Source organism: Ceratotherium simum, chromosome 2 (genome assembly GCF_057802395.1).
Source record: "Ceratotherium simum simum isolate JZ-2026a chromosome 2, ASM5780239v1, whole genome shotgun sequence".
Lineage (NCBI taxonomy): Eukaryota > Metazoa > Chordata > Mammalia > Perissodactyla > Rhinocerotidae > Ceratotherium > Ceratotherium simum.
This window is the reverse complement of record NC_141901.1, coordinates 7,902,924-7,918,575: the sequence shown is the minus strand read 5'-3', so window position 1 is coordinate 7,918,575 and position 15,652 is coordinate 7,902,924. Positions and strand designations below refer to the sequence as shown.

At 39.5% G+C, this 15,652-nt stretch overlaps 1 protein-coding gene across 11 annotated transcripts in view; it reads right to left on the bottom strand.

Moving 5' to 3' along the window:
- Nucleotides 1–14,877, bottom strand: part of PRRC2C (proline rich coiled-coil 2C) — a 93,749-nt gene extending 78,872 nt beyond the window's left edge. For all 11 annotated transcript variants that reach the window (XM_087437891.1, XM_014783421.2, XM_014783419.2 and 8 more), the window contains exon 1: nucleotides 14,729–14,877. The gene's annotated coding sequence lies outside the window, so the exon portion shown is untranslated. The remainder of the gene's footprint in view (nucleotides 1–14,728) is intronic.
- Nucleotides 14,878–15,652: the final 775 nt, after the last annotated feature.

The window sequence follows — 15,652 nt, the reverse complement described above, 5'->3', positions numbered from 1 at the left end:
ATAACACCACTGTCATTAACCCTCCTTTCACCAAAGGTGCTTCCAAGTATGGTAATGCCTCTTATTCTTGAGCACTAGCATGGGAACCTAACCCACATCTATAACATTGTTTCCAAGGGATAACTATCTTCTCTCCCCTGTGTGCTTGCCCTTGAATACTAAAACCTTAAATAATGAAACCAACGTCCTCTCTGAAATACAATTTAGCAAAGCAATCCTCTACAGGTTAGACAGCAACAACAAGCCTTCTGAAAGTACCTCCCTCCTGCTGCAGTGATAATATTCATTCAACATTTATACAACAAATGTACTGAGAACTAATAAACTGTCAAATGTTGTTTTAAAGGTTAGGATAGAGAATGAAAAGACAGATGATGCCCCTGCCTTCATGAAACTCTTAACAAACAATAAACAATAAAAATATGGGAACGAAAAAAACTCACCTGGGTGAAGGGAGAGCAAAGAGGGGAAAGAGACTTTGGATAGGATGCCAAAGGTCTGGAAAACCTCTCTGAAAAGGTGACTTGAACTAAGAAAACCAATCAGTAGTTCTCAACACAGGCTGCACAGCCTTATCCAGGAAGACTTTAAAAGATACTATATGTCCAGGTGTCTTCCCAGACCAATTAAATCAGAAAGGCTGGGGCTGGGGCTGGCAATAGTATGCTTTGAAAAACTATGCAAGCGTCTGTCTCTAAAGAACAGTCACAGTTGAGAACTATCGAAAACACAAATCAATTGTGATCTGGGAGAAGAAGATTCAAGTGTAAAGGTCATACCTGAGGGAGAGATGCAGAAGAGGAAATCAAGAGTTGTCAGAAGTCTGATTTTGCAGAGCTCTGTAGACTAGGATAAGGAGTACTGCCCTTGAGTTTATTCTAAATGCCATGAAGAGCCACTGGAGGGAAAAATTAATCAAAAATCTCAATTGCTGGGGCCAGCCCAGTGGTGTAGTGGTTAAGTTCACGCACTCTGCTTTGGCGGCCCAGGGTTTGCAGGTTCAGATCCCAGGCGCGGACCTAAGCACCACTCATGAAGCCATGCTGTGGCAGCATCCCACATACAAAATAGAGGAAGATGGGCACAAATGTTAGCTCAGGGCTAATCTTCCTCAGCAGAAAAAAAAAACAAAAACAGAGGAAGATTGGCAAGGGATGTTAGTTTAGGGACAATATTCCTCACCAAAAAACAAAACAAGACAAAAAAACAATTGCTGAATAAATGCATGGCTACATTCAGCAGACCCACATCTTAAGTGAGAAAATGGTACAATTTAGATAATTAGTAATTCAAAAACCCTTGAAACAAACAGTGAGCTCAATAAGAGCATTTCTCTTCACCTTGCCAGCTTCTGATTTCAAAGAACACATAGGCACAGTTAAGGAGATAAAAGAACTATATCCTCTACTTGTAACACTTTTTGAAAAGCATTTTGTTATGGGTACGCTATTAAGAATATATCACTATCCTGCTTACTATGTACCTAAAAATCTAAATCATTAAGGGCTGGCTGAGGGTCAGTCTGAAAAAACAAAGCCTTTAGAATACACACCCCCTTTCTCTGTTTAAGGGAAGAGCAAGTAATCATATTTCTAAACTCAACGTTCTATGACTCTGAGCAATGCTGTTAAGAAACTAACATTTTTCTTTGAAATTGATGTACCAAAACATGTGTATCAGCATTTTCCTGATTTTGAACAATGAACGTATATTACCTTGCAAACATGCATTTTTTTTGGAAAAAATTTTAAGGCGAAAGAAATGAAAAAATGAGGGGAAAAAAAACCAGCCAGTGTTTTTAAAGCAAACAGATTGTTTCCAAAAGGTCCAAGGGAAATTTGGAAGGCAGCAGTTTATTGTAATATAATGAAAGGATGACACTGAACAGTGGTAACAAAAAGATAGTTTTCATGAAAGGACAGCTATCGTAGGTTGAAAATTTGTGGGAAAAAAATCTGTAAAGGGTTTCCACATCAAGAGATTAGCTATGATCTTGAAAATTCCTTCAGCGCCCAAAACTATAAGATTCTAAGGTTACTCATTTACCATCACAAAAGAATTTAAAAGCACTCAATACTGAAAACATTTTAAGTGATATTTAAAATCTAGGGTCGCTGGCCTGGTGGCATAGCAGTTAAGTTCTCGCATTCTGCTTCCGGGGCCCGGGGTTCGCCCGTTCGATTGTTGGCACGGACCTACTCACAGCTCATCAAACCATGCTGAGGCAGCGTCCCACATAAAAGAGCTACAACTCTACAACTATGATACACAACTATGTGCTGGGGTTTTGGGGAGTAAAAAGAAAAAAACAGGAAGACTGGCAACAGATGTTAGCACAGGGCCAATTTTCCTATTAAATAAATAAATACATAAATAAATACATAAATAAATAAAATCTGGTATATCTGAAAAAATATATACTTTCACAAATTGCCAATTCGCTAAATTCAATTAAATGACATAATCATAATCTTTCTGGCCACAATGGGCTTCTAAGCATGCAGGGTCTGTTTACCTCTCTTTCCTCATTATTCTTACAGTGATTGTTTAGTTCCTCCGGAAAATAGAGTACAATGTCCCATGCATTTAAATAATTAACATTACAAAGAAACCTCAACCATTTCCAGATGAGCATACTGTACACATTCAACAAGTGTTTTACTGAACAAATAAAGGAAGAATGTCCACTAACTAATAAATAACAGTCATGTATCACTTACAAGCAGAAAAAGTAAATAGCTTCTGTGTAAACTATTTTCTTTGGTTTCTGTGACTCTGACAGCTTTCAGTCTCATTTTGCTTCTATCCTTCTACATAAATGTTAATATGCTCTTTCCATCTCTCTTGCCAGCTCTCTTCTCTGTGTGCTTTCTCCTTTGGCCATCTCATCTACTGTTGACTGCTTCAGGAAGGATAATTCCCAAAACTTTCCTTCAAGCTAGAACAATCTTGAGACATACATTTACAATTTTCTAAAGAACAAAACATCTTCACTTAAATTTCTTGACAGAACTACAAACTCAAAATGTTTAATTCCCTTATTCACTCATACAAATATTTACCGAGTGCTTACTATTATCAGGCATGACTAGGAACAAATAAAAAAGAGACATGCTGTCCTCATCAACTGAGTAGAGATAGTTTGGAAATTTGAGAAGGTTGGAAAAGGTCTTTGTAGACCTTTTAAGGTCTACAAAAGATCTACTAAAGTTCTTTGTAGAACTGGGAGGAAAGAGCCAACTAGAAAAAGGAGGCACTGACAAGCAGCACTGAAACCTCAGTAGGAGCTGGAGACCAGGAAAACACAGTATTCCCATGTCTGTGCAGTTCGAAGTTGCTCATCAATGTCCAGGAGCACATCCAGGAGTGCGGAGTGGTGGGAAGCACACAGCAGCTGGATTGAATAAGGAATTACAGTTGTGCCAGACAGGTGTAAAGAAAAGCAACGGAGCTGAGGATACTGCCAAGAGAATGGTTGGAGTAACATTTCATGGAAGTCTAAGCCAGAGTGAAGTAAGAGAAGCTGGAAGACAATAAGGAGAGCAGAACAGACTGGCAATTTCAATAAGGTTGAATAAAAGCTCTAACAATAGTAATTACTGAATGCTTACTGAGTCAAGATTACTATGGATTGCTTTGTTCATTTAGTAAAAAACAGCAACAGAAAATGTACTGAGTGAGAAAACTGGAGGCATAGGAGCTTGTGATTTTTTTGTGTGTGTGAGGAAGATCAGCCCTGAGCTAACATCCATGCCCATCCTCCTCTTTTTGCTGAGGAAGACTGGCCCTGAGCTAACATTTGTGTCCATCTTCCTCCACTTTATGTGGGACGCCACCACAGCATGGCCTGACAAGTGGTGCGTCGGTGCGCGCCCAGCATCCGAACCCGGACCCGGGCCGCCAGCAGCGGAGCGCGTGCACTTAACCGCTACGCCACGGGGCCGGCCCCGGAGCTTGTGATTTGACTTTAAGGTTTCAAGTAATGACAGGGTTTAGACAGCAGACATTAAAAGTAAGCAGACATAATATGTGTGACTGTATGCATATGCATATGTACACACAGAGAATGATAAATACGGTAAACTATTAACAACCAGGGAATATGGATGAAGGAATACGGGAATTCTTTGTAAATTTTACATTTCTGTAAGATTAAAATTATTCCAAAAGTTAAAAAAAAAAAAAAAAAAAAAAGCTCATCTGCTCTCCCAAACACATTCCTCTCCCCAACCTCACCATAACCATTTTCCCTGACCTCTAGATTTAAAACCTTGAGGAATCTTTGATACTTATTTCTCCCACTTCTAACACAGATTCAAGTTCCATACATTCTAATTTAGTAATCTCTCAAAGCCAATTTTTTTTCTAAACCTGAGCTCTAGAAATGTAGTACAATGTAAAAATATCGGATTGGAAATAAGAAGAGCTCAAAGGCCAAGTCAGCAAACTTACCAATGATGAAACAACCTTCGATAAGTAATATAACTTGCCCAAAACTCATATAGCTAGGAAGTGATGGGGCCAAGATTAAAGCCAGGGTTTACACCGAAGCCAGGGCCCAAGATCACCTTACTGTATGAAAATCAGAGTTCAATTTTCATTATAGAAGAGATAAATATCAAACCTAAATAACATGTCATTTGAGGTGAAGAGATTCTAAAAGATTCAAGTTTTTATTATCAAAACTTATTCCATTACAATACAGAGTAAAATATCAAAGATAAAAAAATTATATAAACAAAACAGTAATACCTCTATTAACAAATGTATTCTATCTGTCGTAGAAATGTTGTTTTGAAGTATAATCACATAAAAAGCATAAGAATCAACATACTACAGGTTGCAAAAAAAAAGGGAGGGTGCTATGTAATGAATTGTGTCCCCTGGAAATTCCTATGTTGAAGCCCTAATCCCCATGTGGTGGTATTTGGCGACAGGGCCTTTGGGAGAAAATCAGGTTTAGGTGAGGTATTGAGGATAGGGCCTCATAATAGGATTAGTGCCCTTATGAGAGAAAGTGACACCAGAGCTCTCTCCCTCTGCCATGTAAGGACACAGCTAGAAAGCAGCCTCATGCAAGCTTGGAAGGGCAACCTCACCAGTACTTGACTACATTGGCACCCTAATCTTGGACTTCCAGCCTCTAAACCTGTGAAAAATAAATTTCTGTTGTTTAAGCCACTCAATCTATGGTATTTTCTTATGCAGCTGGAGCTGACAAAGACAGGGAGACTGATGTATTAACTTCAGAAAACAGCATTTTGTTTGTCACTCAAATTTTAACTACATTTTCCTTTTAAAATAGAAAGGTCAAGACACCGCACTCCTCCGAGCACCAGGCCAATCAGCATTCACAAAATATAAGCTTTCTAAAAGGTTTACTTTCAGATTAACTCCCCCCCTCCTCTTGATTTTAAACACATTAATCAATCAAAGTAGTAGTCTTTATATACTCCTTAAATAAATACAACACAAATGAGAATCACAGAATATTTGAAGTTGAAAATTATTTTATAAAGAATGTGGTCAATATGAAGTAATGTGGCCTGAATAACTAACATACTGAACCCTGTCCTTTTCAAAGCCTGTGTCAAAAACCTAGATAAAAACCTGGAAAGCAGACATCACATATGATACACACATCTGAAAGATAACAATGCATTCAAAGACTTTCTTAATATTTAAAAAGGCCTTGAAATGCTAGGCAGAATAAAATTGGATATAAGAATAAATAGCTATATTTTGTCACAGTTCAAAAACTGAATTTCATAAATACAGACCCAGCCTGTTATTATGAAACAGGACAGCCAGTGACAGCTAGTGGCATGGCAGCACTGCTTTATAAAAACTGCTACTTTAATAGAAATCTAATGCACAGATCTGGAATTATAAAACAGTTCCACTAAATTTTGTGTTTATCACACTGTTTATAAAGTATTGTGCTCAATTCTGGGTTTCATTAAGACAAATATTAAAAAACAAACTAAACTGGATACAAAGGAAAAACTGTGTTTAGTCTATCCTCGGGTGGAAACAAGTTACCTTAAAACAAATCTCACAGCATTCTCTACTTTTACAATTTGCCAAGCAACCCAAAGAGCTCTGAGATAAAGTGATGTGTCCTTTTGCTGAGGCATAAAATTTGCATCCAATGCCATGAGGTTTGTGACAGAAGGGTGCTTCTAGGAAATAAACTTAGAAATCCCTCCGTTGCCGTACCCCCATCCCCTGGGTCTTGTTTAGAGATACAATAACTCTTGTGAGGAGATATATAACTGTTTCTTTGTGGGGAAAAAAGAGCTCTGAAAAGAAAGCCAAATCCTAGTGCAGATGATGGAAGTAAAGAGAAAGCGAACAGGTTTCAATGCTATTATGGTGTTCAAATATTTGGAAACTTGGAAGATCTTAAGATACATGTTCTGCGAATGTTAAAGGCTGATTATAGTGTCCTCCTGGTCACCAGATGCATTCAAACAAAAGCAAAATAAGCCTTTTTCAGAAATATTTTAAAAATAATTCTTGCTTTGGGTAAGAGGTTGAACTAGTCAACTTCTAAGGTCTCAAATTGTTATAATCATTTAGTAATTCAAAAGTTAGAGTGACATTAAATATTTTTAAGACCCACTTGCTGCTATAATAGTAAAGCTAAGAATACCACCATATGTTGAACACTTCTACTACAAATAGCACTACAGCAAAAGCATTAAAAATTGTCATTTTTAAAAACAAAGTGTAATATAAATAAATCTGTTGGAGTTCTAATCAGAATGATAGAAGGGCTCAGGCTGTTCTTAGAAACTGAAATGTGAATTAAGTTTCTGAGGCAGAAGAAAGCTTTAAAAATCAGAAAAGAAATGTAGCTATCAAATTTTCTGTACTATAAATTACTGTTCTAGCAAAGAAAAGCTGTGTGTCTACCATTTACTTGAAAAGGTGATTGCCAGAGCACTCTTTTTGACAACTTACAATATTTTAAAACTGTTCATATTACACAATTACTTCTCTTAAAACTGATTCAGTTTAAATTCCAGCTCTAACATTTAGTAGATAACCGTTTTTACAGCATAATTATGGCATATGCATATTATGGCATAAGCATTTCTCTAATCATTAAATATAATTCTGAATTTTTATTTCTTCATCTGTGGGCTATATCTTCTAGTCTGTTGTGAGAATTAATAGTGTTTGTATAAAGCTCTTAGAATAGTGTCTGGCACTCGATAAGAGCTTAATAAATGGTAATGATATTTTCAAAACTTATACAAACCAAAGCTTAAATAGTTTCTTAGTCAACTTTATTTTTTGCAAGGCCAGTATATTGGATGTTATGAGAGAAAAAGAGAAGCATTCTCTTCAACATGCTCATCTGACATTATGAATTATTCCAAACCTTTCATATAACTAAATGGCTGCCTTTAAGGGTTGGAATTATGAGTTTATAAGTGTAGAGAACTGGTTAGCATCTCTCCCGGCCGCATACTGGCTCTAGTCCTCTAACATTAAAATATCTGTCTTGAGACATGTAAACCTACCCATTTCTTCCTTTCTGCTACTTTCTACTTTCATTTTTTCCATGTTTTCAAATATGTCATAAATATAACTAGGCAATCAAAAAATATTTTTCCTTCAGGTCAGAAAACCAAGTGATCAGCCCAGGTGGGCTATTCTTGACTTTTTAATCCTTATTCAATAGTTCTTTCTTCAGCAGGAGAGAGAGTTTCTCTGCCTCCAAAATGTCAGAAGACTGGTTCCACATTGGGAGATAGTTCATCTTTCTACATTCTGTATCCTAATTGTGGCATGGGCTACATAAATCCACACATATTAAAACTCACAGAAATGTACACCAAAAAATCCAATTTTTCTTAATCTAAATTTTAAGAACTCATACAGCAATATAACCAACCTCCATCTCTCTGTCAAAAGCCTCATTTCAATAATATCCTTTTCCTGCTTTTAAAATAAAATTCCTCTAGGGGCTGGCCCAGTGGCGTTGTGGTTAACTTGGCACGCTCCGCTTCGGTGGCCTGGGGTTCGCAGGTTCGGATCCCGGGGGCGGACCTACGCGCCACTTATCAAGCCATGCGGTGGCAGGCATCCCACATATAAAGTAGAGGAAGACAGGGACGGATGTCAGCCCAGGGCCAATCTTCCTTGCAAAAGGATTGGCAACAGATATTAGCTCAGGGCTAATCTTCCTCACAAATAAAATAATAAATAAATTCCTCTATCTGTTCCATTTTCCTAACCTGCAGAAGTAATTCTATACCTCCCATACTGTGCTTCTTAAGATTTACAAAATTTAAAGCTAACACTAAAAACAGTTACTTAAAACACAGGTCAGGGGCCGGCCTGGTGGCACAGCGGTTAAGTGTGCGCACTCTGCTGCAGCGGCCCGGGGTTTGCAGGTTTGGATCCCGTGTGCGCACCGGTGCAATGCCTGTCAAGCCATGCTGCGGTGGCGTCCCATATAAAGTAGAGGAAGATGGGCACGGATGTTAGCCCAGGGCCAATCTTCCTCAGCAAAAAGATGGAGGATTGGCATCGGATGTTAGTTCAGAGCTGATTTTCCTCACACACAAAAAAAGAAAAAGCCACAGGTCAAACTACAATGGTCATATTGCCAAAAACCTAAACTTTAATTGGAACTGAAAAATTATAAAGTGTTTTTTTAAGATTAAATTGCGTTAAGTATAATTTTACTCATGTATATATTCTCTCTCCTCTTTGAAATTTGATAATCTATGTATGATATTTAAGATAGTCTGTTTCCCAGTTACTAGAAATATTTAATAAGCTACAATACTCATCTTCAAAATACGTTGGATATACTGGAATTCAGTATACTTGCCCAACTACTTAACCCATTTTAGTAGAAAGTTCTAAGCTTTTTGTTCCTTAGTGACCATTTCTCCAGTCTCCCAATTGTTTCTGATGTTGTTCTAAATGTATCCTTAATATGTCTCCTGAAGGAGCCTTTCAGAGCATCCACTGGCCTCCACAGGGCCTTGTAAATAGAGAAAACATACCATTCTGGGAAGATAAGGCCCTCCTCTTGGTGAGGGACTGATGCCTTGGGGGGGAGGGGAGAGGTGGAGGCACAATTTCCCCTGGGAGGCCTACCCAGAGCACAGGACTCTTAAGCAGAGCATGGTCTGGATTTCAGTCCTTGTTGCTTCCTTCAGCCTGGCATCTTAGTGCAGTGCACAAACTGAACAACCATATACAGCAGCCCTACACTTTCAGATTATTCATTAGGAAAAAGGGAGGATAGAAGACCAATTACTAACTTCTCGAGACACCCATTCTCCAACCACACATGCATTCATCTCTTATACTGCAGACTCCAGATTTATTTGGAGGGAATCTTCCAACCTCATAGGGAACCTACCCTCCCTTTACCTTTAACTTGGTTTTTCATGGTTCTCTTTTCTGTTTTAAATACAGTCAAGACTCATGTGATATCAAAGAATATTAAATTCAAAGGATATATGGAGACACATTTAATGCGATCTTTGCAACAATTCTCTGATAAGGAAAACAGGTATTATCCTTATTTCACAGATTATATCTAAAATCTGAAGAAGCCAAATCACTTGCCCCCAAAGTTAACAGCTGGCACAAAGTGACAAAAGGACTAAACCTTGGTTTTTAAACTCATAGTCCAGAGCTCCTTTTGAGTATTCAACACACCTAAAAATCAAGAGGTCTCACTACTCATTCCTCCCTGCTAAACCTTTCACCCTCATTACTTGAGCTAAATTCTTTTAGGGTCATCAAGGATCTCTCAGCCAAATCCAAAGGCCACTTCTCACATATTTTTCTGAACTCTGCTACTTTTGGCTATAATAATCCTAATTTCTAGATTATTCTCTTCCACTCCGATTTCTATCATGACTTTCTTCTTCACTTATTCATTCCTGTTCTCCTTCTCTTGCCACAGATTGTCTTAGACACCCCGTTAACATTTCTCAGTCTAAATAAACCCTCCCCACTTTGCAGTTTATTATGGAAATGGTTGTCCCAAGTATGTAGTTCAGGCTGTTATTTATATCTCTATTCCTGTAATGCTGCCATTTCCTGTTTGATGAATCTATTCCATTCTAGGCTTTCAGCACTTCTGGCCTTCATTAATTCCAACTGTTGCCTGATCCTATCCAGCATTCATTCTTATAACAGTGAAGTCCCAAAGGGTGGAATAAAGAAGAATACTGATGGCATATTAGACAATTTTAAGTGGTCCACAGAGGAATATTAAAATTATATGTTTATCCTAAAACATGTTATGGGGTGGGGGTGGGGGGATAGTTTAACACCAAAGAATCATGTAAATTTTTCTTTTAAATTCACTTAATTACAGGAAAATATTAACAGAGAGATGGTTTGAGGATAAAGCAAAAATCGTGAATGACTTAAGTTTAGGAAAAACTGGCCACTGGGAAATCCATGTAGTATAGAGGTTAAACACTCAGGCTCTGGATCAATGATTCAAATCCCACTTACTAGCTAAGTAATTTTAAACAAATTACTTAAATCTCTTTAAATCCTAGTTTTCTAGTTGTGTATTGGGAATAAAATAATCCACCTCCTAGGCTTATTGTATGGCTTGAAAGAGATAATCCACGAAATGTTCTTAATTCAGTGCCTGGCATGGTAAGTGCTTAATGAATATTAATAATTAAATTATTCCTGATCTCTCCTGGCCATCATGCCTTCACTGGTAATCAACTGGGCACTTGATCTATACTACAGACAATTTTTCATATACGGATTTTCTGCCCAAAATTTCCCTTCCCTGCTTATATATCCTTATTTTTATCTTCTGGTATGAACCTAAATTTCAATAACTTTTAATATTAATCCTTAAGATTGTGAACCCCTTGGCAGTGGGAACCAAAAGCCATATTCCTCTCAGTCACTGGGCTTCACAAAATTAAAAGAATCTTTAAGGTTTGTTGAATAAATCTAATAATTAGGAAAGAAAATCTGATGCAAATAAGTCTCACAACGCATAGTACACAAACACAAACTATTTGAAAGCATCTGATACTATCCTAATGGGTAAATAAAGGGAGAAAAAAACAACAAGAGTATTCTTTTGCTCCACTAAGATAAGATATTCATCCGCTGAACCCTGGTTGTGGGTCTATTCTTTTGTGTTTCCTAATCTCATTCATTCAATAATATATAAATAAACTCTAGGTGTATGCCAACCACTGTACAAGGTGATTAGGACATGGAAACGGTCTAGTAAAGGAAAACAGACTAATACCGGAACATAGACAAGTAAATAGAAAATTACTAGATAATATGCTATGTAAATAATACCCAACAGTGTTTCTGTAACACTAGATGTGCTTCGCAGATCCGGATTATACCCCATCCTCCTTTAGTGCAGAGCACCTAACAGCACCACGTAGGGGTGAATACATTATATTACACTGACAGTAATCATTTTATTGTTATCTCCTGTTCAGATGCTAGGTATATGCTAACCGTATAAAAGTTTTTGTCAGCCAATTAGACAACTGTTGACACTCAGTAATAGCCTTTGTTTGATCTGATTTGCCAGCAAATACATGCACACAAAGGGCCAAAAACATGACTGGCATTCTGTTAATCTAGAGCAAAATAATGACTAGAAATATAACTGGTAAAAAGATCAGTTTATATTTAGCCTTTCTAGGGGCTGGGAAAAAACACACAACAGAAAATTTACTGAAGTTCCCTTCCCTAGAGAATACTTTTACCCACAAAGATGTCTTGATGATACATCAATGGATTATTGAGAAATTTAAAATGTTATGACTCAGAACACTTATTAATTCTCAAGATTTCTTTAGAATTAGGCAATAGTTAACACAGACTGAGATAAGTTTTCATTGTGTTATCCTATTCATAAGGTGACAAGTCTCGCTTTACTGAAAGAATATTAGTCATAATTTAGTCAGGCACAACTTTTGGATCTCCTTCACTACAAGAATAGGGTTCTGTACCAATTTGTGTAACATTTTATCAATGATCAATCCTTATCTTACACAAATATGGCATAAATAGCATCCAAAACACAAGTTATTCAACTGACTTACAAACTGAAGCAGTGTTTCGGGGCAGGAGGCAGAAGGAAACCACTCAGAGGGAGAGGCAGACATAATACAATCTTTTTTGTGTGTGTGTGCGAGTGAGGAAGACTGGCCCTGGGCTAACATCCATGCCCATCTTCTCTCCACTTTATATGGGATGCCGCCACAGCATGGCTTGACGAGCAGTGCGTCGGTGCGCGCCCGGGATCCCAACCGGCGAACCCTGGGCCGCCGCAGAGGAGCGCACACACACTTAACTACTTGCGCCACCAGGCCGGCCCCATAATACAATCTTCAAAGATATTTTACAGTAAAGATAGTGGGGAAGAGAAGATGGGGACAGGAATCAGTCAGAATTTCTGTATTTTCAGCTAAGCACAACATACTGATCCCAGGGTTACCGACTGTAGAGCATGAAGAAGAAATCTATAAGAAGCAAAATCCAGTATGTAAGTGCAAAAAAAAAAAAAAAAAAGAGATATTAATGTCCAAAAAGTCTTTAAAAAAAAAAAAAGAGGAAAGAAAAACTATTCCTTAAATTCTCAAAGAATATATACTCCATTCTGAGAATATATAGATTAGTTACTGCTTCAAAGAGTCTTTTCCTCTATCAATATTCTACCATTTTCCCTCCACCCTTAGTTGACCTTTTACTATGTACTGAAAACAGTAATAAGCCCTTTACATACACTATCTTTGTTAATCCTACAGCAAGCCTTCGAGGGAAATACTATTATAATCATCATCTCCATTTTACAGATGAGGAAATACTGTATCAATAATATAGGCCAGATCTTGAAATTTTAAAATTATCTCTCATCTCAGAGTTCAACTGACCTTTAAATAGAAAAGGGTACAAAAATTAGCTTCTACTCATCCTCAAAGTAGCTATAACTCCTTGTAACACTTTAACCTTCGCATGCAACAATGTTTCTATACTGAAGTCAAGAGGGGAAAAGACTAGGTTAACAAGGCTGTATCTTACCTAGTTACTACAGTTCAGAAAATTACAAGCAACAGGGAAGCAGTTTGACGGCTCAGAGCATCCCTTTTGGGTTTAGACAGTCTGGGTTTGAATCTACACAGCACCACCAATAACTGCTGTGTGACCCTGGCCAAATTAATCTCTCAGATTTCATTTCCTCATCTGTAAAATGGGGATGATTAGCACCTCCCTCAAAGGCCTGCTCTAGGATCTAAAAAGATAATGTGTGTAAAGGGCTTATGACTGTGCTCAGTACATGGAAAAGGTCAACTAATGGTGGAGGGAGGCAATCACATATACAAGCTCCCAGACCAAAATATAAAAATAAAAGTAAAAACCCTATATTCTGAAATTTTCATTACAGAAAAGGAGAGAATTACTATATGACTATATGCTAAAGATAAAATTCAAATTCAATCTATTCTTAAATTTTTTTAGGGGGCCAACGCTTTGAGGTGGGCCAGAAAAGATGCTGCAGTGCATCTGTGACACACACCTAAAAATGGCTCCAGTCAGAGAAGCATCTTAATTACCAATAAAGGTTAAATCTACTTTTAACAAATGCTGGAGGTAGGCTTGGTGGGCGCTTTTTAAAGTATCACCCTATCATTTTTATTTGCAGAAATAAGCTATCAAGAACTTAATCAAGAATCTTGATTCTTCTAGTGCATTCCAAAGGAAAATCTCACAGCACAGCACAGTCGCCTACTGTACAATTCCAAGTATCCTAGCGAGGTATGAATCTATGAACTAGGCTGAAGATCGGCCAATGCGGAAATCCGGGTAGGTTTTAGAAGCCAGGAGACATCAGGCATGTCGGAAATCTCAAAAAATCTCAAATCAAGTCAAAAGAAATATACACCGCTTTAAAGGAATTAGACGCATTTCTCTGGGGTAAAGGAAGAATTTTATCAGTGTTCCTATTGGACCCCATACCCTTTTCTTCAGGTCCTGAAGTGCGGCCTTGACCGTAACACCAATAACATTCTCTCAAAAAGAGGGAGCTGCAGAGCGGGATTCCCCACGCAGGTTAGGGGATGGAGAGGCCTAGGGTGGGAAAGATTCCTCGAACCCTCCCCTGGAGTTGGGGCAGCACGTCCCTAGCGGAAGTAGGGTTGGTCCAGATTCCCCGAAGAGCTTCTCACCGAGTCGGGTCTTTAACCCGATCTCTCCTCCACGGCTCACTGCAAATTCCACCCTCTCTTCACGCGGAGAAGAGGTAGGCAGGTAAGGCCCTAGACAAGCCCTGGAGTTGTTTGGGGAACGCAACCTCCACACTAGAAAAGGAGACCGCGCGCCCGCCTAGCCCGCCGGATGGAAACTCCCTTCGCTCGCCCGGCAACGCGCGTAATCCCCCGCAGGGCCTGCGCTGGGGACGTGATGGGGGGGCCCGGCAGGTCCGGAACTGCCGCCCAGACCACATGGGGCGGTGTGACTCCGGTTTCCCGCTCCCGGAGCAGGAGGCCGCGACTTCCCCAGACACAGAGACCGATGGTAACCGACGAGAAAGAAGGGGATGCCGGACCCAAGGCCCTCTCCGCGCGGCTCCCGGGTCTCCGGCGCCGGGGTCGGGGTGCGCTCCCACGGCCCAGGCCGCCCCAGGCCGCCCTCCCCAGTGGGGCCCGCTCTGAGCGCCGATCCGACGCCCTCGCCTCCTTACCGGCCAGGGTGTCAAGCTGAGTGTGCTGGCGCACTTCGAGGGGCTCCGCCGAGCTCTGATCGAGGGAAGGGGAAGGGGAGACTCGGGGGAGGGGGAGGCTGGGAGGACCACCGGGCTGGGACAGCCGAAGCTGCGGACGGCCAAACCGCCAAAGCACTTTCGCTGCTTCCCGGGAGGGAGAGAGCGAGCGAGAAAGAGAAGCAAGATGGCGGCTAGCCAGCCCCTACGTACTACGTCATGCCGCGGCGTACGTAAGGCAAATCTCCGCAGGACCGCCTCCGGCGCAGAGAAGGCCGGATCACGTGAAGCCTCCGTGGCGGCCCAACCCGGTGGAAGGCGACAGCGCCTCCTGCTGGACGGAGGGGGTTTTTGCAACCAGAGTTCCCCCTACAGGGTAACGGTTTCGCCTGAGATCTCCCCAGGAACTCTTGGATAGACCACGATTACAGGTTGGTATGCCTCAGGGAAGTTAGCTCTCTTGTATGGAATGGATAGGTGTGTGAGTTGGTTCAACCAACAGTTTGGCAGTATGTATCAAAATTAACCTATGCATGCTCTTTAACCTTAATATTTGACAATATCTTGCCATTTTCTGGAAATGTACATACACAATATTCATAATACCAAAACCTGTCCGTTGATAAAGATGTAGATAAATGCATTATGACACACCCATATTATGGAATATGTTGACGCCATTAAATTCAGAATAATATTTAATGACCAGGGAAATGCTTATGCCATAAAAACACACAGGTATATGCATATTTATAGAAAAAAAGACTCAAAAATGTGCTCTGAAATAATAGTGGTAAACATGTTAACAATAGTTTTCTTAGAGCGATCTGATTTTTAAAAATATTTTATGTATACCTTTCTATAATTTCCAAATTTTATTACAATCAGAAAAAATTTTAATGTGTA